The sequence below is a fragment of the Phyllobates terribilis genome, unplaced genomic scaffold (assembly GCF_046119375.1).
Source record: "Phyllobates terribilis strain yellow unplaced genomic scaffold, ASM4611937v1 Scaffold_10__3_contigs__length_209671492, whole genome shotgun sequence".
NCBI classification, from domain to species: domain Eukaryota; kingdom Metazoa; phylum Chordata; class Amphibia; order Anura; family Dendrobatidae; genus Phyllobates; species Phyllobates terribilis.
In genome coordinates, this window is record NW_027362770.1 from 178,670,480 (window position 1) to 178,696,877 (window position 26,398).

Genomic DNA, 26,398 nt, shown 5'->3' on the forward strand with positions numbered 1-26,398 from the left:
TACTTTGTGCACCACTACAACCAGCCAGTATGGATCAGAGGGGAAAAAACGCAGATGCAAATATTTGCAAAAAAAAATCCAGACTTGTCTTCCAAGAAAGTTGGGTGACAACCAAAACGGGCACCATTATAGATCCCAGGTACTGGTCAGAGCCCTTATAAGAAAGTCTGCTTACTTCGACTTTAATATGACCATGGGGGATATTAAGGAATCCATATTGGTTGTCACACAACTTTCCGAAGTTATTGCCATTGTTTACACCGTATATAATGTATAGGATCAGCGCTGCATTCATTCCTTAATGTCAGTGCTCAGTTTCTCCATCACCTACATTCTCGTTAGTGGGACTGGCCATGGGGATTTGTCACAGTCAGTTAGTGCTGCATAATTCAGGGAGGGGCAAGAACTGGTTAAAAACAGCTCACGACATAAGTGGAGAGCAGCCGTGCAGCACAGGACAAAGGACACTGGACACATTACACCATGGCTCTCCGGCCGGACTCGTACGTGGTGCTGAATGATGGGCATAAGTTGCCGGTGATTGGATTTGGCACCTACGCCCCAGAAACGGTGGGTAATACTTAGTTTTCTGATGTATAGAGTAGAGTAGAAGCTGGCGAGCCATTGCTTTTTAACATTCTGGTATTAGTGGATGATACCAGGGATGGAGAACTTTGGTGCCATCGTGCTGGATGAGAAGGTCTCAGCTTGGTGCCATGCTTGTTGGTTGCTGGTACAAAAATACCTGTTAGTAGAGTTTGAGGTGTATCCATAAAAGTAATTTTTGGTCCTCCAGTGGGTGCAGGAGAGGCAGTGAGCTTGGCAGAGATCTGGGCCCAGGTGGCCATCACAAAGCCCTTTGGTTGGGTGTGTGTGAGAGGCCATGGAGTCACTGAAGTCTGTCTGACTGCAGCAAGGTTCTCAGCTGCGAGAGGTTGGCCTGATTCAGACGTCTGTGAAATATGGACCGCAGTACACAGATCGTCGGTGCATCTATTAACCAGAACTCAACCTATAAGGCTGTCAGATGTGGATCAGGAGACCCCTGTAACCCAACAAGTTAGCAAAAGGACTTATGGCCCATGGCATTTTGGCAGTTTTCATACGTCTGATGGAAACTGTGCTTAGATCACAATACTTATCTCAATCTTCATGTCTCCTGACCTCAGGTAAAGAGGTTCTGCAGCGCTTCTCTATTCCACGCTGGCTAGGTGAGCTCCTAAATCATCCAGCCATCTAAATATTCACAATATGGCACATGTATGTGACGCGCCCCTGGGCCTGTGTCGCGCTGCGTTGTGCACGCGGGAGCTTACCCGGAGCCGGATCTCTTGAGGGTTGTAGTCTCGTGGCGGCGACCCGGTCCGTACCCAGGGAGTCAAACTGAGCGGCGATGTACTAGCAGTAGATGGTTGGTGACTACGCCACCCGTTGAATGCAGCTATGGAGCTGCCGCTGCGGGGCAGACCGCTGAGGCCGGTGGAAGGATGGTGCAGCGTGGATGGTATAACCCCCAACGGGAGGGGTATGGCCTCAGGGCAGCCGACGTGGATGATGGGGGTAGCAGGAACCACTCAGAGACGGTGCGGTGTAGTTCAGGGTCTTTGCTGGTGACAAAGATAGACCCTCCCGGAGTACTTGCTAGTGATAGGGGCCTGGTCAGTCCTTGAGCAGATGGGATTTCCCCTGGCCAGGCGGAGTTGTAGGCCTTCCCAACTAACTGTACTCTTCTGGCTACCTTGCTAGAGGCGGGAATAAGTAGCCCACGTCCCTGAGTGTACCGTGTGGTGCTCACCCGTATGGCCGGTGACTCGGGGCCTTCTAATGGCTTCCGCTCCACGATGGCGGTGCTGGTCCCACGCGTGTGACCGTGCCTTCGGGCTTCTGGGCCAGAGGACCTGAAATCCTCTGCCGGACGGTTTCTGCTGCTGGGTAGGAGTTAGTCCCCACAGCCTCGGACTCCGGGTCCGGTTAGAAATCTTCTCAGTCAGGGCGAGCTCTGTAGCTGCCAGCCCCTGACTCGTTGTAACACTGCTCCCCACAGAGCTCCTGATGTTTCTTGCTATGCTGCTTCTCTTCTCTACTCTTGTTCTGTCTTCTTTCTCACTCACTCTGCCTCAACCCCGGGTTTATATAGGGGAAGTCCTTCCCCTCCCAAGACTGGGCAGGAGGTGTGGCATGCACAAGATCCCTGACCAAAGGACCTCCCACCTGCTCTCAGACGTAATATCTCTATCACTGTGGCAACCAGACCCCTGGGGTGTCACATTCCCCCCTAGTGAAATTTAGTACTCCGGGACTAAACATATTTTTTAGAAAAACATAACAAGGTATAGCAATAACAATACAACAAGAAAAACACATAAGATGGTTACGGCGTGTCCGCAACCGGGTGCAGTTTTGAAAAGCAAGGTGTCCATTTCACCAAAACAGGGAGACGTAACCAGGTAGGGGCCTGTCCTGCCCCGAGTCCTTAACAGTCTTTAGTCCATCCTGGGTTACGCTCCAACTATGTACAAGGATTCCCGGTAAATCCACCAAGGACTCCTAAAAAGAACTAGAAACACAAAATTATACACAAGCAACTATAAACAAGTAAACAGTATAAGATAGCTTAAACATTTAGATCCTCCAACGTGCGGGTAGCTGGCCTCTAGTGGCCCTAGTGGACCTACGGAGCTGACTGTCTGGCCCTGAACTACAGGGTGTAGGAGCTGTCAAGGGTAAACTGGGCAGCTGTCTATGGGCCCTCTGGCTCACTAGGGGTATGGCAGGCTCACTATAAGCAGAGGGTTGACTTTCCGGGTCTGCTTGTGTAGAGTCTTCTGCCTCCTGGACCGGCTGTTCTTCCAGCTCTACCGGTTGCTCCGTAGGTTCTTGGGATGATGGTTGGAGGAAGGTGAGTACGGGTACCACGACTGCACCATTGACTTGAGTCCAAGACCGAGGGAAGTCCCCGAGCACGGTACTAACCATATCTTCCCTTTCCTCTACGGGTCGATGGTCTTCTTGTTCCTCTTCAGGGTTCCTCAGTTGTTCGGGACACTTCTTCAGGTGGTCCCGGGATACAATGGCTGTGGTTTCCCCTCCGTCTTTACTGATGGTACAGACCTTCGGGTTTTCGTGGCTTGAGGGCAGTACGGTGTACGGGTCCTTCTCCCACTGGTCGTCCAACTTGTGGAGCCGTCTCTTCCTCTTCAAGACCTGCTCTCCGGGTACCAGGGGAACAGCGGGAGCATACTGGTTGTAAGTTTTCTCTTGTCTTTCCCTAGCCTGACAGAGACTTCGCTCCACGCTCTCCTGTACTCTCCGGTACTGCTGCTGCCTCTCTGTGTCCCAGTCTGTTTCTGGTGAAGCGTCCTCGGGTGTCAGGACTCCCATTTCCAGGTCAACAGGTAACTTACCAGGTCTTGCCCTCATTAGGTAAGCCGGGGTACAGTTGGTGGAACCTACCGGGATGTGGTTGTATAGGTCCACCAGATCGGGCAACTTTTCAGGCCACAGACTGCGCTCTTCCAGGGGCAATGTTTTTAGAAGATCCATTACCACCTGGTTCATTTTTTCACAAAGTCCATTAGTCTGCGGATGGTAGGGTGTCGTCCTTATCTTCCGGCAGCCATACAGATTGCAGAATTCCTGGAAGACCTCCGCTTCAAAGGCAGGTCCCTGGTCCGTCAGCACTTGGTCCGGGTACCCGTGTGGACGGCAAAAGTGCTGCTGGAAGGCTCTAGCTGCTGTTTGAGCCGTTAAGTCCTTGACGGGGACGACAACCAGAAACCGGGAGTAATGATCCACGATGGTTAACCCGTAGACGTAGCCACTTCTGCTTGGGGTCAGTTTTACATGATCCAAGGCTACCAGTTCCAACGGTTGCCGGGTGACGATGGACTGCAGGGGAGTCTTCTGGCTGGCGCGGTCCTTCCTTCTCAGGTTGCACGGGCCACAGTCTCTGCACCACTTCTCAATGGTTCCCCTCATGCCTACCCAGTGGAATCGCTCGCGCAGCAGGAACTCCAGCTTCTTCCACCCGAAGTGTCCAGCTCCGTCGTGGTATGCCTCCATCACCATGGCTGCGTCTCTTCGTGGCACCACTACTTGCCAGAGTAATTCATGCGTCCGGGAGTTAACCATTCTGCGGCACAACTTCCCTTTGTAAAGGAACAGTCGACTCTTCTCTGCCCATAGTTGTTTGGCTTCCTCCGGAGCGTCTGGTTCAAGGCGAGCCTCCGGCCGAGTCAGCATCTCCTTCACCAGTCGGACGGCAGGGTCGCTGTCTTGCGTTTCCGCCCAGTTGTAGTGAGGTAAGGGGTTCAACGTAGCAGCCTGCTTACTCCTTACCCGGTGGGAATACTGGATAGTCCCATGACGGTGGAACGCAGGGAGTTCAATTTCTTCCAGTCCCTCCGGATCTTCTCCTTCGTCCGGCAGGTTGGGCATCCTGGACAGGGCGTCCGCGTTAGTATTGGAGCGCCCTGCCCGGTATTTGATTATGAACTCGTAGTTGGACAGACGGGCCATCCACCTCTGCTCCAGGGCACCGAGTCTTGCCGTGTCCAGGTGTGTCAACGGGTTGTTATCCGTGTACACGGTGAACCGGGAAGAAGCAAGGTAATGCTTAAAGCGCTCAGTGACTGCCCATACCACGGCCAGGAACTCTAGCTTAAATGAGCTATAATTCTCGGGGTTCCTTTCGGTGGGTCGCAGTTTTCGGCTGGCGTAGGCGATTACTCGTTCTTTCCCCTGCTGGATCTGGGACAGTACGGCTCCTAGCCCGATGTTACTGGCGTCGGTGTAGAGGATGAAGGGCTGGCTATAATCCGGGTACGCCAAGATTTCATCCCCCGTGAGGGCCATCTTCAGCTGGCGGAAGGACTCTTCTTCTAGCTCTTCCCATTTGAAGGGCGGCTTCTGGTTCTTGGCCTTCCGGGACTGGCCTATCAGGAGGTCCTGCATAGGCGCTGCCTTTTTGGTGAAACCGGGAATAAACCTTCGGTAGTAGCCTACCAACCCGAGGAACTGCCGCACTTCTTTTACGCTGGAGGGGCTTGGCCATCCCTTAATTGCGGTGATCTTATCGGGGTCGGGAGCCACTCCGTCAGCGCTCACCACGTGTCCCAGGTACTGCACCTTTGGTTTCAGGAGGTGACACTTGGAGGGTTTCACCTTTAGGCCGTAACTCGCCAGAGCTTCGAACACCTCCGCCAGATGTTTCAGGTGGTCCTCATAAGTTTTGGAGTATACGATGACATCGTCCAGGTACAACAGGACCGTCTCAAAGTTTCTGTGGCCCAGACAGCACTCCATTAATCGTTGGAAGGTTCCTGGGGCGTTGCAGAGTCCGAACGGCATGCAGGTGAACTCACTAAGTCCCATCGGGGTGGTGAATGCGGTCTTCTCCCGGTCCGCCTCTGCTACAGGAACCTGCCAGTACCCGCTAGTGAGATCCAAGGTAGAGAAGAAGTTAGCAGATCTTAAAGCAGCCAATGACTCCTCTATCCTTGGTAAGGGGTACGCATCCTTGTGTGTGATACGGTTGATTTTCCGGTAATCTACACACATCCTCATGGTGTTGTCTTTCTTTTTGACTAAAACTAGCGGGGCTGCCCAGGGGCTACAGCTATCCCGGATTACCCCAGCCTCCTTCATGTCTCTAAGCATCCCCTTGGCGTGTTGGTAATGTGCAGGGGGTACGGGTCGATACCTCTCTTTTATGGGAGGATGATCTCCCGTGGGGATGCGGTGTTCTACCCCCTTGACTCGCCCGAAGTCTAACGGGTGTTTACTAAACACTCTCTCATACTCTTGAACCACCCGGTAGACTCCCTGTTTCTGGTGGGAGGGAGTGGAGTCAGTTCCCAAGTGTAGTTGCTGACACCAATCCTCCATTACTTTCTTAGAGCCGTTACCTTCCTCCGGGTGAGATGGAGGCAAGGGTTCCACAGACTGTATAGAGTTTTGGTTGATGGTATATAATTTTGCTAGCGTGGCATACCGGGGCAGGTACACTTCCCTCTCCCCGATATTGATTATGCGAACGGGCACCCTCCCATGGCGTACATTGACCACCCCCCGTGCTGTCAAAATGGTGGGCCTACTGTCTGAGTAAACTGGTTCTACCATTGCCTGGTAATCTCTACCTCTCAGACCAATAGCTGCCCGGCACCAAATCATCATTTCGCTTTTTGGGGGCATGGCAATAGGGAAAGGGTCATACATTCTTACGCTACCAATCTCACCGCCGGAGAGTTCCACCTGTTGCCGTCGCATCAGTGCCCGGATCTCTTTCTGGAGCACCCGCTGCTCGCCGGAGCTGGCGTTCTTGGCAACCTGCTGTAGAAGGAAAATCACCTCTGCAAGACAATTCTCAATTACATTAGTTCCTAGAGTTATTTTTGGGTGGCTCTCATGTTTGTCAATGTCTACAATGATCAGTCCCTGTGCTGCCAGTTCGACTCTACCGATTTTGATGGTCACCTCTTTAAATCCGATCTGTGGCACGGGCTGGCCATTGCTGGCGATGATACTCAAGTCGTCGTCAGGGTAGCGGGTAATATCCGAGTCATTCCAGTACTGCTTAAAGAGCACGTACGGGATAGTGGTGACCTGTGACCCGGTGTCCAGTAGGGCACTCATGGGAATGCCATCCAGTACCACAGGCAAGACTGGACGTCCTCCCACATATCTGTCGCGCCAGTTCGATGGGCCTGGTGATCTTTTTCCTGGGGGTTGGCCCTCTACCCCAGGTTGTGCCCGTTTAAAGAACAGTACCTTTCCATATGTCCGGGTTGATTGCAGCGGCGGCAGATGGGTCGTCCGTCCTCGCTGTATCGGTCACTGGGTCTTCCTCTGGCCGGTGGGGTCCTCCTTGGTCGACGCCACGGGATGTCCTCCGGTCCGGATGCCAGCTGGATCTTCCCTGGGGTGGAAACCTGTAAAGACTGCACAGTTCGGGTTAGCGCAGCAACGCTCTTAGCTAGCTCTTGGACCTGATGGCGTAGGTCTGGAGCCGGGTCATTATCCAAAGCCTGCGCATCAGCTCCCACAGGCCCTGCCGACAAGGGCGCCGCCTCCTGGTGGTAAGTGATAGCTGGGCGCCTGTGGGTCACAACGCCACCCGGTGCCGGTTCTCGGAGCACCCGGATGGCTCTGTCCTTGAACTGTGCAAAGTCCAGATGGGGATCCTGTAAGGCCATTGCCCGCAACTGGGTTCGGTGGGCATTGCAATATAAACCCTCTATAAATTGTTCAGTCAACAGCCTGTCCTCGTTTCCCACCCCATCAGGGTCGGTCTGCTTTATGGCCCTCAGGGCCTCTTGTAGGTTTAGTGCATAGTCCCTTATACTCTCATGCGCTCGCTGCTTGCACCCGTAGAATCTAAGCTTAATCTCGGCTGAGGTGCGGGTATCAAAGGTGTCCTTCAGCCGGGTTAGTATCCCTGCGACAGTCTTCCTCCCAGGTGGCCAGGATTTTACTTCCCTTTTGGCTGCCCCGGTTAGTTGGGCCACCAAGATGCTCACTTTTTGCTCTTCTGTGAGGGGGTACACCTGGAAGAGGCTATCCAGCTTTTCTCTAAAGTCATGCAGGGTATGTGACTCCCCTGAGTACTGGGGTAGCCAAGCTGCTCCCGGGATATAGGGCATGGTGAAGGGCATAACTGCAGCAGCGGTGGCGCTGGCGGGGGTTGAGGCAGTGAAGCTCTCCTCCGTATCCGACATCTTCCTCCCCCCTAGTGGACCGTGGCCTACCTTGCGATGATCCTGTTCCGTAGGCCGCGGCTCCGCAGTGGATCGTCAGGGTTGAGGACCTTCCGTCGCGCTCCAGTGACGTCGGCGTCTGCTGGGCTCCTTCCAGGACCTTACGCAACGTCCGGACGTGAGGCGGGGCTTCAGTTCTCGCGCGCTTTCGGAGTCCACGCCCCTCTTCTTCCCGCGCGGCGTCCTCAAGATGGCGTCCAATGGCGGGAAAACTCCACGGATGGCGGGAAGAAGGTCGAAGATGGCGCCGGATGGCGGGAAAACTTCGCGGATGGCGGGAAGAAGGTAGAAGATGGCGCCGGATGGCGGGAAACCTCCACGGATAGCGGGAATCTTCACCACTGGTAAGTTTGAACAGTCTTTGCTTTTCAGGCACGCAGTACCCGGTGGTTACGGGCACGAAATCCTGCCGACTACGCCAAAGTTGACGCGCCCCTGGGCCTGTGTCGCGCTGCGTTGCGCACGCGGGAGCTTACCCGGAGCCGGATCTCTTGAGGGTTGTAGTCTCGTGGCGGCGACCCGGTCCGTGCCCAGGGAGTCAAACTGAGCGGCGATGTACTAGCAGTAGATGGTTGGTGACTACGCCACCCGTTGAATGCAGCTATGGAGCTGCCGCTGCGGGGCAGACCGCTGAGGCCGGTGGAAGGATGGTGCAGCGTGGATGGTATAACCCCCAACGGGAGGGGTATGGCCTCAGGGCAGCCGACGTGGATGATGGGGGTAGCAGGAACCACTCAGAGACGGTGCGGTGTAGTTCAGGGTCTTTACTGGTGACAAAGATAGACCCTCCCGGAGTACTTGCTAGTGATAGGGGCCTGGTCAGTCCTTGAGCAGATGGGATTTCCCCTGGCCAGGCGGAGTTGTAGGCCTTCCCAACTAACTGTACTCTTCTGGCTACCTTGCTAGAGGCGGGAATAAGTAGCCCACGTCCCTGAGTGTACCGTGTGGTGCTCACCCGTATGGCCGGTGACTCGGGGCCTTCTAATGGCTTACGCTCCACGATGGCGGTGCTGGTCCCACGCGTGTGACCGTGCCTTCGGGCTTCTGGGCCAGAGGACCTGAAATCCTCTGCCGGACGGTTTCTGCTGCTGGGTAGGAGTTAGTCCCCACAGCCTCGGACTCCGGGTCCGGTTAGAAATCTTCTCAGTCAGGGCGAGCTCTGTAGCTGCCAGCCCCTGACTCGTTGTAACACTGCTCCCCACAGAGCTCCTGATGTTTCTTGCTATGCTGCTTCTCTTCTCTACTCTTGTTCTGTCTTCTTTCTCACTCACTCTGCCTCAGCCCCGGGTTTATATAGGGGAAGTCCTTCCCCTCCCAAGACTGGGCAGGAGGTGTGGCATGCACAAGATCCCTGACCAAAGGACCTCCCACCTGCTCTCAGACGTAATATCTCTATCACTGTGGCAACCAGACCCCTGGGGTGTCACATATGGTATGATACCTGTTGGCAGCTGTGCCTCTTCATGTGCTGCAGCGTCTCCCAAAAAGCCCAGTGCAAAGCAAAAAAAAAGCGAGGCACTGTACAATGCCTTTAGCGTGAATTCACACTCTGCAGATTTTGTTGTAGAAAGCTCTACAACTGCCAGAGAAAAGGCACAGATTTTCAGTTGCTGACATTTCTGAAATGTTGGAATCCATCCTCCAATGTGTGCTGAGCACCTGAGCTGAGGTGTTACTCTTGAAGGGGCAGCATCCTTTCATGGATTGTGCTAGAGAAGGGTGGGCTTTCTTTGCATTCAAGTGTGAACAGAGTGCTCACTATAAGACATGCGATCAGGTAATTCAGCAACTTCACACAACCCTCGAGGTGCCAGGGCATTGCAAACAAGTGGAGGTGCAGCCTCACAACTAGGTGGGGTATGCTGTGTATTTTACAGTTTTGGATCAGTGTGTGGGGTGTATTTTTTCTCTCCATTTTTAATTAGCCATTTTCTTTAATAATCACAATTACATCTTATTCCGTGCAGTACACCAAAGAACAGACCGTGGAGAGCGTCAAGTGCGCCATTGAAGTCGGATTTCGCCACATTGACGGTGCCTTCATATACGGGAATGAGGTCCAGGTTGGCCAAGCCATTAGAGCAAAGATTGCTGATGGGACGGTGAAGAGAGAAGACATTTTTTACACTGGGAAGGTGACCACCATTTTTCTGAATGCTTTTACACTGGACAATCAAAATATTTGTGACGCAAGTGGTAGAGGAACCACTGTACCCTGGACCGAGGTGAGCCTGAAGGGGCATGACAAGGCAAACACCTGACCCTTTGCTAGAGCCCCTGATGGTGGGGTTAGACTTGGCTCCAGATGGACGCCACGTGCTATTCCTGGACAGACCTCGGACACACGGAAGCTGACCCCCAAAGAGGAAGGAAGCTGAAAAGGCCAGGAATTGGTGGGTACGGCTGGTATACAGGTGGGCATGGCAGGTACAGACGGTCATGACTGGTATACATGGCTGGTGCTGGTAGGCATGGCTGGTATACAGGAAGGTATAACAGGTGCTGGCAGACACTGGCAAGCACACAAGAACAGGGGACCTGACAACTAGCAAGCGATCAGACAAACTGACAGAAGACCTAGTTCACCACCCAACAGGTGAAGGTGCCTTAAAAAAATAAGTGTCTCCCAGCCACTTTAAGACAGTGTGTGCTGTCTCTTTAAGAGACCGGGAGCCTGCGCGCCCTAAGCGCAGTACCTAGAGATCTACCAGACATGCGCAGACTGTGGGAGACTGCAGGAGGAAGCGAGGGCCGAGTCGGGTCCCCCTGCCGGGGGAGAGGAGAATGGGAATTGTGCAGAGATGCCAGCTTTACAATATTCTACTTGCACTTATTATTTTATTTATTTATTTATTTTTCTCTGCAGCTTTGGAATAGTAACCACACTCCCGAGAGAGTCCGACTTGGGCTTGAAAAATCTCTGAAGGATTTGGAACTGGATTATATTGATCTCTTTGTTATCCACACACCAGTGGAATTTAAGGTTTGAACAAATATTGATTTTGTAATATGGAAAATATATAGATTTTTTTTTCCGTCTACCCTGGACCATCCTGAAGACAAAGTGGAGCCTCTTTCCACTGCAACAACTCTGCTCCTTTCTCAACTATAATCTAGTCAAACTATGGTAGTATTATTTAATCTTTGTTTATATGTGGACTAGATGGTGGCCCGATTCTAACGCATCGGGTATTCTAGAATATGTATGCGGCAGACCGGGCGAAATCAGCAGAGCGGGGTTTAAATTTGGCGCCAAAATCGCTGATAGGTCGCGTTCGGCAACCGTGACCAATCAGCAAAGCGGTGTTTAAATTTGGCGGCAATATCGGTGATTGGTCGCGGGCGGCGCCCGCGACCAATCAGCGAACAGTGTTAGTGAGGACTGGAGAGCGTGTTTAAATTTGGCACCAAAATCGCTGATTAGTCGCGACCAATCAGCAGAGCGGTGTTTAAATTTGGCGCCAATACTGCTGATTGGTCGCGGCCGCCGACCGCGACCAATCAGCAGAGCGATGCAGAGTGGGGTTTAAATTTGGCGCCAAAATCGCTGATTGGTCGCAGATGGCGGCCGCGACCAATCAGCAGAGCGTTGTTTAAATTTGGCGCCAATCTCGCTGATTGGTCACGGATGGTGGCCGCGACCAATCAGCAGAGCGGTGTTTAAATTTGGCGCCAATCTCGCTGATTGGTCGCGACTGGCGGCCGCGACCAATCAGCCGAGCGGTGTTTAAATTTTGCACCAAAATCGCTGATTGGTCGCGGGCGGCGGCCGCGACCAATCGGTGAACTGTGTTAGTGAGGACTGGAGAGCGTGTTTAAATTTGGCACCAAAATCGCTGATTAGTCGCGACCGCGACCAATCAGCAAAGAGGTGTTTAAATTTGGCAACAATACTGCTGATTGGTCGCGGCCGGCGACCGCGATCAATCAGCAGAGCGATGCAGAGCGGGGTTTAAATTTGGCGCCAAAATCGCTGATTGGTCGCCGGCCGCGACCAATCAGCAGAGAGTTGTTTAAATTTGGCGCCAAAATCGCTGATTGGTTGCGGCCGGCGGCCTCAACCAATCAGCAGAGCGTTGTTTAAATTTGGCGCCAATCTCGCTGATTGGTCGCGGCTGGCGGCCTCGACCAATCAGCAGAGAGGGGTTTAAATTTGGCGCCAATAATGCTGATGGATCGCGGCCGGCGACCGCGACCAATCAGCAGAGCGGGGTTTAAATTTGGCCCCAATAATGCTGATGGATCGCGGCCGGTGGCCTCAACCAATCAGCAGAGCGTTGTTTAAATTTGGCGCCAATCTCGCTGATTGGTCGCGGCCGGTGGTGAAGCATTGGTTGTTGTATCTGAACTTGACTTCTATTTCCCCCCTTCCAGCCTGGAGATGATCACTTACCCAAGGATGAAAATGGAAAACTGATTTATCATAACACAGATATCCGGGAAACCTGGAAGGTAAATGCTAAGGGCAGGATTTATAAAAATGGCTCTTTGTAAATATACCTATAAATGAACCCAATCCCATTAAGATTTTGTTGAGATTAGGCCTGGTCTTTGCAAATGCAAAAGCCTAAATTAACCAAATAGCAGGTCTCGCTCTGGTTGACCCAGCTGACTCCTAGATTACATGGGGAGATCATTAATTTGATAAACTGGGATGCAATTCCACACTCGACCTGTAGTGGCCACTGTGTGGAAAATAAAAAGTTAGGGCAGTCACAGCCCACTGATCGCCGGAGTGATCTCAATGAAACAGAAACCTTTTTGTACTGTATCACTGACTGAATTGGTTATTTCTAGGCTATGGAAGCGTGCAAAGATGCCGGGCTTGCCAGATCCATCGGTGTCTCCAATTTTAACCGTAGGCAACTGGAGCTGATTCTCAACATGCCAGGACTCAAGTACAAACCAGCGTGCAACCAGGTATATCTGACATGTTCCTGCATCAGTTTCTGTCTGCAAGTAGTGGTGACCACATTGTTTGATGAGATGTATTAATCGTTACACACAGGTGGAATGTCACATATACCTCAATCAGAGCAAATTACTGGCGTTTTGCAAATCTCATGATGTTGCGCTGGTCGGATATTGTGTACTGGGGTCCAGTAGAGCAGAGGGATGGTAAGAACATATTTTGTTTATGGGTTCCCCATATGCAGGGGCATAACGACCATGGTCACAGAGGTCACGAGCATGTGGGGGCTCACCGACACCTCGGACGCACATTCAGCTGAAGTGTATTGCGGCGCAGAGACTCATCGGGTCCTTGCGCAGCAATACATACTGCCAACCAATCACAGGCCAGCAGCTGATGTCGGCGTGCCCGTGACTGGGGGTACATGGCAGTGACGTCATGTTCTCCCGTTGCTTGCGCACTGAAGTCAGCTGCCAGTGTCAGAAGAGGACGCCATGCGGTAAGGGAGCGGAGGGAAGGCGAGTATGCTGTAATTGTTTTTTTTTTTCAACGACGGTAGAATGGGGGATATATTACTAGGATAAGGGATATATACCAGGATGGGGTCCAGGATAAAGGACATATACAGTATGTAGCAGGATGGGGCCCACGATAAGGACATATACCAGGATGGGGGATATATATACCAGGATGGGGCCCAGGATAAAGGACATATATACTAGGATGGGTCCCAGAATAAGGGACATATACCAGGATGGGGGATATATATAGCAGGATGGGGCCCAGGATAAAGGAAATATACCAGGATGGGGCCCAGGATAAAAGACATATATACTAGGATGGCCCCAGAATAAGGGACATATACTAGGATGGGGGATATATATACCAGGATGGGGCCCAGGATAAAGGACATATATACTAGGATGGGTCCCTGAATAAGGGACATATACCATGATGGGGTGTATATATACCATGATGGGGCCCAGGATAAAGGAAATATAACAGGAAGGGGGGTATATATACCAAGATGGGGCCCAGGATAAAATACATATATACAAGGATGGGCCCCAGAATAAGGGACATATACCAGGATGGGGTGTATATATACCAGGATGGGGCCCAGGATAAAAGACATATATACTAGGATGGCCCCAGAATAAGGGACATATACTAGGATGGGGGATATATATACCAGGATGGGGCCCAGGATAATGGACATATATACTAGGATGGGTCCCTGAATAAGGGACATACAGTACAGACCAAAAGTTTGGACACACCTTCTCATTTAAAGTTTTTTTTGTATTTTCTTGACTATGGAAATTGTATATTCACACTGAAGGCATCAAAACTATGAATTAACACATGTGGAATTATATACTTAACAAAAAAGTGTGAAACAACTGAAAATATGTCTTATATTCTAGGTTTTTCAAAGTAGCCACCTTTTCCTGATGACTGCTTTGCACACTCTTGGCATTCTCTTGATGAGCTTCAAGAGGTAGTCACCGGAAATGGTCTTCCAACAATCTTGAAGGAGTTCCCAGAGATGTTTAGCACTTGTTGGCCCTTTTGCCTTCACTCTGCGGTCCAGCTCACCCCAAACCATCTTGATTGGGTTCAGGTCTGGTGACTGTGGAGGCCAGGTCAGCTGGCGTAGCACCCCATCACTCTCCCTCTTGCTCAAATAGCCCTTACACAGCCTGGAGGTGTGTTTGGGGTCATTGTCCTGTTGAAAAATAAATGATGGTCCAACTAAACGCAAACCGGATGGAATAGCATGCCGCTGCAAGATGCTGTGGTAGCCATGCTGGTTCAGTATGCCTTCAATTTTGAATAAATCCCCAACAGTGTCACCAGCAAAGCACCCCCACACCATCACACCTCCTCCTCCATGCTTCACGGTGGGAACCAGGCATGTAGAGTCCATCCGTTCACCTTTTCTGCGTCGCACAAAGACACGGTGGTTGGAAGCAAGGATCTCAAATTTGGACTCATCAGACCAAAGCACAGATTTCCACTAGTCTAATGTCCATTCCTTGTGTTCTTTAGCCCAAACAAGTCTCTTCTGCTTGTTGCCTGTCCTTAGCAGTGGTTTCCTAGCAGCTATTTTACCATGAAGGCCTGCTGCACAAAGTCTCCTCTTAACAGTTGTTGAAGAGATGTGTCTGCTGCTAGAACTCTGTGTGGCATTGACCTGGTCTCTAATCTGAGCTGCTGTTAACCTGCAATTTCTGAGGCTGGTGACTCGGATAAACTTATCCTCAGAAGCAGAGGTGACTCTTGGTCTTCCTTTCCAGGGGCGGTCCTCATGTGAGCCAGTTTCTTTGTAGCGCTTGATGGTTCTTGCAACTGCACTTGGGGACACTTTCAAAGTTTGCCCAATTTTTCGGACTGACTGACCTTCATTTCTTAAAGTAATGATGGCCACTCGTTTTTCTTTACTTAGCTGCTTTTTTTCTTGCCATAATACAAATTCTAACAGTCTATTCAGTAGGACTATCAGCTGTGTATCCACCTAACTTCTGCACAACACAACTTATGGTCTCAACCCCATTTATAAGGCAAGAAATCCCTCTTATTAAACCTGACAGGGCACACCTGTGAAGTGAAAACCATTTCCGGTGACTACCTCTTGAAGCTCATCAAGAGAATGCCAAGAGTGTGCAAAGCAGTCATCAAAGCAAAAGGTGGCTACTTTGAAGAATCTAGAATATAAGACATATTTTCAGTTGTTTCACACTTTTTTGTTAAGAATATAATTACACATGTGTTAATTCATAGTTTTGATGCCTTCAGTGTGAATGTACAATTTTCATAGTCATGAAAATACAGAAAAATCATTAAATGCGAATGTGTGTCCAAACTTTTGGTCTGTACTGTATACCATGATGGGGTGTATATATACCATGATGGGGCCCAGGATAAAGGAAATATAACAGGAAGGGGGGTATATATACCAAGATGGGGCCCAGGATAAAATACATATATACAAGGATGGGCCCCAGAATAAGGGACATATACCAGGATGGGGTGTATATATACCAGGATGGGGCCCAGGATAAAGAACATATATACAAGGATGGAGGACATATACCAGGATGGGGTGTATATATACCAGGATGGGGCCCAGGATAAAGAACATATATACCAGGATGGGGGACCTATATACCAGGATGGGCCCCAGAATAAGGGACATATACTAGGATGGGGGATATATATACCAGGATGGGGCCCAGGATAAAGGACATATATACTAGGATGGGTCCCAGAATAAGGGACCTATACCATGATGGGGTGTATATATACCATGATGGGGCCCAGGATAAAGGAAATATAACAGGAAGGGGGGTATATATACCAGGATGGGGCCCAGGATAAAATACATATATACAAGGATGGGCCCCAGAATAAGGGACATATACCAGGATGGGGTGTATATATACCAGGATGGGGCCCAGGATAAAGAACATATATACAAGGATGGAGGACATATACCAGGATGGAGTGTGTATATATACCAGGATGGGGCCCAGGATAAAGAACATATATACCAGGATGGGGGACATATATACCAGGATGGGCCCCAGAATAAGGGACATATACCAGGATGGGGTGTATATACCAGGATGGAGCCCAGGATAAAGAACATATATACCAGGATGGGTCCCAGAATAAGGGACATATACCATGATGGGGTGTATATATACCAGGATGGGGCCCAGGATAAAATACATATATACAAGGATGGGCCCCAGAATAAGGGACATATACCAGGATGGGGTGTATATATACCAGGATGGGGCCCAGGATAAAATACATATATACAAGGATGGGCCCCAGAATAAGGGACATATACCAGGAAGGGGGGTATATATACCAGGATGGGGCCCAGGATAAAGAACATATATACAAGGATGGAGGACATATACCAGGATGGAGTGTATATATACCAGGATGGGGCCCAGGATAAAGAACATATATACCAGGATGGGGGACCTATATACCAGGATGGACCCCAGAATAAGGGACATATACTAGGATGGGGGATATATATACCAGGATGGGGCCCAGGATAAAGGACATATATACTAGGATGGGTCCCAGAATAAGGGACATATACCATGATGGGGTGTATATATACCATGATGGGGCCCAGGATAAAGGAAATATAACAGGAAGGGGGGTATATATACCAGGATGGGGCCCAGGATAAAATACATATATACAAGGATGGGCCCCAGAATAAGGGACATATACCTGGATGGGGTGTATATATACCAGGATGGGGCCCAGGATAAAGAACATATATACCAGGATGGGGGACATATACCAGGATGGGGTGTATATATACCAGGATGGGGCCCAGGATAAAGAACATATATACCAGGATGGGGGACATATATACCAGGATGGGCCCCAGAATAAGGGACGTATACCAGGATGGGGTGTATATATACCAGGATGGAGCCCAGGATAAAGAACATATATACCAGGATGGGGGACATATACACCAGGATGGGCCCCAGAATAAGGGACATATATACTAGGATGGGCCCCAGGATAAGGGACATATATACGAGGATGGAGGACTTATATACCAGTATGGGGGGGTCCAAATCTTGCACCGGGGCCCATCGGACTCTAGTTATGACCATATGTAATGGTGTTTCTTACATACCTTCCCACTACATGAAATGTTTTAGACTCTAAAGGGTTAATCTACCACTACTCACTCATTTGCATTCATTTTTCACGCCCGTTGCAAATTAAGCATAATGCTGGGGCTACACAGTGTATTTTGGCCGCGATTCAAGTTGGCTCGGTGCCACTGCTACATTTCAGTGCTATATAAATGAATGGGGTAGCATTGGGGAACCCTTCACTATTTCGATAAACAAGTAAAAAAGCAAACAAATAAAAAAACACTTGGATTTTTTTTACTTTTTTGTCTTTTTTCAACAGGGTCGACCCTGTTTTAAATTCAGTAGCTAAGAAGCTGGACCGCTCCCCAGCGCAGGTGGCCGTGAGATATCTGCTACAGAGGGGTAGTAGTCACACTGGCAAAAAGCTTCAGCCCTGAGAGGATCAAGCAGAATTTTCAGGTAAAAAAAAAATTATAAACTTGATAATTTTCTTTCCCCGCATGTTCATTCTTTAATACAGAAAATAAATGTTTAGGAAGATTCTTGATTGAATGTGACTTTTCTCCTACAGCTTTTTGACTTTGAACTAAATGATGAGAACATGGAAATTCTGGACGGAGTCAATAAAGACATACGTTACCTTAGTCTCGATTAGTGAGTGTCGTTTACGTTTAATTTTTAAGTGAATTTAGGGTGAAACAAAAGTTATTTTTTTATATTTAATAATTTTATGCAATTTTTCTAATTCTTATTATTTTTCATATGTCTTTTTAGTTGGAAAGAAAGTCCTAATTTTCCCTTTAATGATGAGTATTAAGAACATTGGACGATTACCGATTACCTTGACATCTGCCGGACTAATACGATCTACAGTATGCTAATGATTCTGAATGAAGTGGTATCACAGGGACTTATTACTTGGATTGGAAATAATTTGGCACATGTTGAAACACTTGCATACAGCACAAAATACTGAGGCTATGTTCAAATGCTGTAGAATATTTGCATCACGGATCCTGGCCCCGATCAGCGTCAATGTGTTTAAACGTACATCTTAATTTTTGAATTCTAAGTCTATATGTGTAATGTGAAGCATTGTTTCATATATTGCAATACAAGATGAAGGAAAAAAATATTTCAAATGCTGTGAGACTATTCATTTATTTAATCAGAGCTGGACATTTTAATCCCTGCATTCTCCTTTTTAAAATTATCAGTTTGGCATCACTTTCAGTCTCCCACATGGCTGCCAAAAGGGTGAAGCCATTAAGTGGCATTTGTGATCGTACCCATAGCGGTTCCCAATTTATTTTTTTTTACATCATATTAATGTCAGTTTTAATGGTCTGGAATTCTAATGAATTAAAATGAGCAGAGTTGTGGGTTTTCAATGGATAGGGAAGTGTTACAATGCCGGAGTAAAACACACAATGGAATACAGCTGGAATATCAAATGAAATGTGTGGATATCACCACACCCAACAGTATTTGAAGTGACATCACCTGGCAGCACATACAATAGGCCTTTAGTTCTGCTCACTAATCTCACAACAGTAATATCTGCTCCTGCAGACCTTGTTCCTTGCTTTCCCTACATTCTGGCTGATAAGTGTAGGGATTTGGGTATGTGTGTGTTTCTCTTCATGTATTTTAGTAACTTACCACTTTTCTGGACACAGTGACTCTACTAGCATAATAGTGAATGCAGCTCTGGAGTATAATACAGGATGTAACTCAGGATCAGTACAGGATCAGTAATGTAATGTATGTACACAGTGACTGCACCAGCAGAATAGTGAGTGCAGCTCTGGGGTATAATACAGGATGTAACTCAGGATCAGTACAGGATCAGTAATGTAATGTATGTACACAGTGACTGCACCAGCAGAATAGTGAGTGCAGCTCTGGAGTATAATACAGGATGTAACTCAGGATCAGTACAGGATCAGTAATGTAAAGCTTGTAACGCAAAAGGTAACGGGCCTAAACAGGACTGAGTATGCTAGACTAGTCGGGGTCCGGAGCTGTCAGTAGCGGAAGAAATAGGATGTGGAACCGCTCAGAAAATAAGTAGACTCACTGTTCAGGACTGTAGCGTTATATCTGGATTGTGGCGAGGTAGGATGAAACAGTGTGCCTCACTAGCCCTGGAGTAGACTACAGAGGAAGGATACTGTGTGAAAGAAAATGCTTTATGCCGTAGACGAAACAACCTTAAGACTTTGTACCCGCTATCCCTTGTATATAACCCTTACCAGTTACCGTTCAATAAAGACTTTATTTTTGAATGGCAGTCTCGATGATTGAACTCTGGAACCCATGGTCCTGGCCAGCCCGCACCACCAGCTATATGCAGCTATCAAAGTGAACACTAGATGTTACAAGCACCAGAATAGTATTTGGCAATAAAAAGTGCCAAACTGTTATCCACTTACTTAAAATAGTGCCTTAAAAATTCCAGTGACCTGTAAAATACAACAGTATCAACATAGGTAAATTATTTTGGCTTCCTTCAGCAAACACTAGGGGGAGCTCTCTGCATACACATTTACTCATGTTATGTCTCATCTAGTCCAGATTAAAACATATTAAACAGCGCAGACAGGTGCCACTGGTGCAGAAGGGAAGAGTCTGCTTGATGTTGTGCCAAATATGTACTGAAGTTGAGCTTAGTAGCAGAACTGGTGTGGTAGAGAGAAAAGTGCAACAAAGCTAGAACAGTGGAGGTGTTGTAGTGGAGGCCAGATGTAGTAGTGCTGGAACAGAAAAGGTGAAACAGTGGAGACCACATAAAGCAGAACTAGAACAGCAGTTATTGCAGTAGAAAAAAAAAGTTGAAGCAGAGTTGTAGGAGTGAAGAATATATAAAGTTGAGCTGGAACAGCAGAGTTGTAGCAGTGCAGAGCTGGAACAGCAGAGTGGTGGTATTGGAGACCAGGCGAAGCACAGCTGGAACAGCATAGTGAAGACCTGAAGAATCAGAGCTTTGGTAGTGGAGACCAGAAAAAGTCAAGCTAGAGTGGTGGTAGTGGAGACCAGGAAAAGCAGAGCTGGAACAGCAGATTTGTAACAGTGCAGAGCAGGAACTGCTGATTGGTGGTAGTGAAGAGCAGATGAAACAGAGCTATAACAGCATAGTGGAAACCTGAAGACTCACAGCTGTGGCAGTGGAGACCAGAAAAAGCAGAGCTGGAACAATAGAGTTGTAGCAGTGCAGAGCTGCAACAGCAGAGTGGTGGTAGTGAAGACCAGGTGAAGCAGAGCTGGAACAGCACAGTGGAGTCCTGAAGATTCACAGCTGTGGCAGTGGAGACCAGAAAAAGCTGAGCTGGAGAAGCACAGTGGTGGTAGTGGAGACTAGAAAAAGCAGAGCTGGAAAAGTAGAGATGTAGCAGTACAGAGCTGGAACAGCTGAGTGGTGGTAGTGAAGACCAGGTGAAGCAGAGCTGGAACAGCATAATGGAGACCTGAAGAATCACAGCTGTGGCAGTGGAGACCAGGAAAAGTCAAGCTGGAGCAGCAGACTGGTGGTAGTGGAGACCAGAGAAAGAAGAGCTGGAACAGTAGAGTTGTAGTAGTGCAGAGCTGGAACAGCAGAGTGGTGGTAGTGAAGACCAGGTGAAGCAGAGCTGGAACAGCATAATGGAGACCTGAAGAATCACAGCTGTGGCAGTGGAGACCAGAAGAAGTAGAGCTGGAACAGCGGAGTCGGGGTACTAGAGTCTTGATAAAGCAGAGCTGAGCTACTAAATAATGCACACAGATGTAGCTGTAGGGAAAACAAATGATTTGAATAATCAGGAGGCATCCCGCTGTCTGAGCCAGGTCAAATGACCTGGCAGCAGGATGTCATTGGAGAAGAGATGCAGCTCTTTGCTCCGAAACTGAGACAGCTGAGTAATAATTCAGCTCCTAGTGAATCAACAGAAACCTATACTGTATGTTTGGGAAGCGCCCTCTAGTGACAGCTTCCAGAATTCCTTCTAGGAGTATGAAAATGTTCACTATTTAGGGAGATTTGCTCAGAATCCAGAGTGGTAGGAAATAAGAGAAATACTGAACGTGTGGCTACAGATACGACTATTGTGGTGTAAGTGACTTGGTAACTTAATTCCCTGGATCTCCACTATTACAATAATACAAGATTTAATGTTTATTTTTGCACAATAACAAAAAAGTCACATTTAAAAGGCTTCAAAAAAATTCAGCTGATGTAGGTCCAGTCCCTTAGCTTGTGCCATGCGGACGCCATACGAGGATTCACCATTACTGATCCATTCATGAGGAGTCTACTTCTATAAAGTTGCTGTTGTTCTGGTGTAAGAAAGGGTTAAACCTTAGGCTCCGACACCGAGAATGTGATTGTTCAAGGAAGTTGTGTTGAGACCAGAAGGAACTGATTATTTCAAGTAGCGACTTTAACCAGTTTCTGGCGCAGTGAACTTCCAACTTCTGGGTTTTTCCACTAGATTTATCTTGTAGCCAAAATTGGAGATCATAGGGGTGGATTACACTTCAGGGCGTTTCCTTGTACCCTACAATCACCTCTCATTTAAATGTATATTTGTACTAATTAATGTTTCACCTTTGGTTTTGCATTGTTCTTTTACTGTTTTCATATGTCTTTATATTTTACTAGATGGTGGCCCGATTCTAACGCATCGGGTATAATAAGTATGCGGCCGACCGGGCGCAATTAGCAGAGCGGTGTTTAAATTTGGCGCCAAAAGCGCTGATTGGTCGCGGCCGGCAACCGCGACCAATCAGCAAAGCTGTGTTTAAATTTGGCGGCAATATCGGTGATTGGTCGCGGGCGGCGGCTGCGACCAATCAGCGAACCGTGTTAGTGAGGACTGGAGAGCGTGTTTAAATTTGGCGCCAAAATCTCTGATTAGTCGCGACCAATCAGCAAAGCGTTGTTTAAATTTGGCGGCAATCTCGCTGATTGGTCGCGGTCGGCTGGCGGCCGCGACCAATCAGCAGAGCGTTGTTTAAATTTGGCGCCAATGTCGCTGATTGGTCGGCTGACGGCCGCAACCAATCAGCAGAGCGTTGTATAAATTTGGCGCCAAAATCGCTGATTGGTCGCGGCTGGCGTCCGCGACCAATCAGCACAGCAGTGTTTAAATGTTGCGCCAAGATCGGTGATTGGTCGCGGCCGCTATTTAAATGTGGCGCCCAAATCTCTGGTTGCGGGCAGCGGCCGCGACCAATCAGCACAGCGGTGTTTAACTTTTGCGCCAAGATCACTGATTGGTCGCGGCCGGAGACCGCGACCAATCAGCGAATCGTATTGGTGAGGACTGGGGAGCGGAATCGTATTGGTGAGGACCGGGGAGCGGCGCTGCCTGTGCGGTTACTTCCGCTGCGAGAAGCCGGGACATGAGCGGGCGCTCGCAGCAGAAGTATCCCGACCAGCAGCGCCGCTCCCCGGTCTTCCCTTGACACGCTAGCCGCTGATCTCCCGACAGTAGCCGCATGATGTTACTAAGGACCGGACATTTGTGTCAAAAATCGCTGATTAGTCGCGGGCGCCACATTTAAATAGCGACCGCGACCAATCAGCACAGTGGTGTTTAAATGTGTCTGCAAGATCTGTGATTGGTCGCGGCCGCTATTTAAATGTGGCGCCCAAATCGGTGATTGGTCGCGGGCAGCGTCCACGACCAATCAGCACAGCAGTGTTTAAATGTGGCGGCCAAATCGGTGATTGGTCGCGGGCAGCGTCCGCGACCAATCAGCACAGCGGTGTTTAAATGTGTCTGCAAGATCAGTGATTGGTAGCGGCCGGAGACCGCGACCAATCATCGAATCGTATTGGTGAGGACCGGGGAGCGCCGCTGCCTGTGCGGCTACTTCCGCTGCTAGAAGCCGGGAGATGAGTGCCTTGCGCTGGTCATGTCCCGGCTGCATCTACGTCCCGCAGATGGCTCCGGCGGTCGAGGTCCTTCTGTTGCTACCGGCCGGGAGATGAGCGGCCGCTCGCAGCAGAAGTATCCCGACCCGCAACGCCGCTCCCCGGTCCTCCCTTGACACCCTAGCCGCATGGATGTCAACGGCACCGGCGGTCGGGGTCCTTCTGTTGCTACCGGCCAGGAGATGAGCGCCTCGCGCCGGTCATCTCCCGGCTGCATCTCCGTCCCGCAGATGATCCGCTAACGGCCGCCATATTTTTTCAGAAATCCCGCGGCACTGATTGGCCGCTGCCGGACCCATGAGCGACGCGGGATTTCCAGGACAGACAGACGGGATAAGACGATTATATATATAGATTCCCCGGTCACAGCTCTGCCAGAGGAAGATGACGTCCTGTGAAATTTGTGTTTTTCCAGCCCTCACATGGCCTTATGTTCAGCGCACTTGTCTATCCATTTTCAGGGCTGTGTGTTGTTTTTGAGACCAAGAGAGGCTGGGCAGACAGTAAGTGACTGTCAGAGGTCACTGTTGACAGTGTCAGATGCAGAGGGAATGTGTGTTGAGCAGGAACCATCAGTTGCAGAGAGCATGTGTTGTTAACAAATGAGTGGTGGAAACATCTTGAGTTGGGTATTACACCAGGTTATAGAGGGAAGATTGCCTCTGTAACTGTCCAAGCCATAAAAAAACAGACACTTATACTGACAAAGAAGAAAAGACAGCTCTGATAGTGTCCCCTTGATTGGAGCTGGGCAAAGAAGGCTAATGCCTAAAGTCGTTGTAATGGCCAAAGTCCAAGTGAGCAGAGAAGACAGGAAGAGAGTGAGAGCAAGCATGTGACGCGCCCCCTGGGCCGTGGGGTACTCGGTGCCGGGCCGGTCGTTGCTAGGGGTGATGTCACAGTGGCGGTGACCCGGTCCGTGACCCAGGGCGGTCAGTAAAAAGAGAATTTTATATCTTTTTATGTATGCAGTTCGTGACGCCATCTGTGGTATGCGGCCATAGGTAGCCGCCACTGCAGCACAGGTCCTCTGAAGCTGATATTTAATGCAGCAGAGTTGGTTTGGCTCTCCACAGGTAGAGCTTAGCTCCAGGGCAGTGTAGAAATGTTGTAGATGTTATAGGTAATGCTGGGCGTTGTAGTGCAGGGGTGATGGCGCAGTTAATAATTAGTCCACAACTCAATGGCGGTTTCCTCTTATGTTTTCTTGCGGTGATTAGGCAGACCGGGACACGGGTGCTGGCTAGAAGTGGAAGTTCGGGCAGCCTGGAAGCAAGTAAGGAATCCACCTCGCCAGGTGAAGTTGGAGGCCTTCCCTTTCGCACTAATCTCTCTGGCCCTGCTGCTTGTAGCTGTGCTGTGGCCCTCGTCCCTGAGTACAACGTCCTTGTGCTCACCCGTATGGCAGGCAGCTCGGGCCTTGCTGATGCGTCGCTCCCACGTGGCGGTGCTGGGCCCTGCGGTGCTACTGAGCCTCCGGGCATCTGGTGGGGCCAGGAGACCTGCAGTCTCCTGCCCTCCGGTTTCTGCTGCTGGGCCTTCGGTGCCCCACAACCTCGGACTCCGGTGTCCGGTTCTTCCGTGCTCCTATCCTCAGGGGTGAACTGCCGCGCAGCTCCACTCCCTAGGTCTTTCCTCGTCGACGTCCTGACTTCAACTCCTCTCACTAAGTCTAACTAACCCCGCCTCCAGATCCCAGTTGCTAAGGGGAGGAGCTACCCTTGCTGGTCTGGAGCCAGGAACGTGTTGCATGTTAGTATACCTGACTAGGGGACCCCTAGTTGCTTCCAGGCATGGCATCACCTCTTGTGAGGGAGGCAATGCCACTGTGGCAACCGGACTCCTGGGTGCCACACATGTGCTACCTGAAATAGCTACCATAGCCAAAGCCAGATGAGCATTAGCCAACCGCATGAGAGGGAGTGATGTGGCTACTCCATGGAGCCTGAGGGTGATAGCAGGAAGATAAGTTGTGTCAGGCTTTAAGGGGAAGGCTGAGAAGTTAGGTTATAGTCTTGTAGGAGACGTTTACCAGAGCTGGGCAGTCTTGAGACTGTGTGAGGTGGGTGGCACCTGTTGGGACTACCTTTGAGGAGCCAGAAGTTTGGTTGGTTTGTGTGTGTGAAAATTAGTCTTCAGAGATTGGGTAGGAGGTTCAGGCTCACCACTTTTTACTAAAACTATGCTTTTCAATGTTGGGCAACGTTCCAAAATTCTTGTCTCCATATTGGATGACTGTCAATAAAGCTCAGTTGAACAGATCCTATCGTTTGGTTTCTTACCAGGAAGTCGGTAAAGATAAGAGTGTGGCGCCCTGCTGCGCATGGTGCCACAGAACGCAGAAGGGTGCATGGATGGATTTCTCCACAAGAGGCCCTCCACCTTCCACCTCATACCAGCAGAGGGAGCCCTGATAGGGACATATAAAGGGAAGGTGGAGCCAGGCAGTTGAGTTGAGTTTTTAGTTAGTCTTCAGTTCAGTTCAGTCTACAGAGGAGTTACATTCTGCTCTAAAGAAGAGAGCATCACGCAGGCTGCTGTGTGAGGCAAGCTAGGCCTCCAGCAGCACTGAAGCCTAGCGAGGGCCCCGAGCGTGGCCAAAGGCGAGAGGAAGGAAGGAGTGATAAAAAAAGGGTTCAGAGGAGCATATCAGGCTCACCCCAGTATATATACCGGACACCGGGTCTGAGCCTACAGGGACCCTTTACACCCAGTAGGGATAACCGGAATCCCAGGAGGACTGCAAGTCCCTGGCAAACCTGAAGCTAGACACATACAGGACCAGGAACCACGAAGGCCCCGACATCCAGGGTAAGTGGTTACCAACCGGAGGTCCTACTTCAGAGCAACAGGTGGAGTAAAAGCAGGACACATAAGCTAGGCCCAGTTGCAGGCTGGCCAGGAGCTTACACAGAGGCAGACACGGATCAGGAGGCCTTATACCCGCTCCCTGGGGAGAAGTCCAAAAATGCGCCCTTCACCTGGAGTACCCTGGACCGTATCTAACAGCTGTACCAGTAAAGGTAACAAAGCAAAATCCCCTGTCTCTGTCCGTTACTCTGGCTGGGCCATCATTCTTCCCCTGCACTACAACGCCCAGCGCACTCTCCACCATCTATCAATCTACACTGCCCTGAGGCCCGCTCCACCTGTGGGGAGCTGTACCATC

General features: G+C 49.7%; 1 pseudogene; it reads left to right on the forward strand.

The window, feature by feature from the left end:
* The first annotated feature begins 396 nt into the window (after positions 1 to 396).
* Positions 397 to 19,507, forward strand: LOC141164725 (aldo-keto reductase family 1 member C1-like; annotated as a pseudogene).
* The last annotated feature ends 6,891 nt before the right edge of the window (positions 19,508 to 26,398 follow it).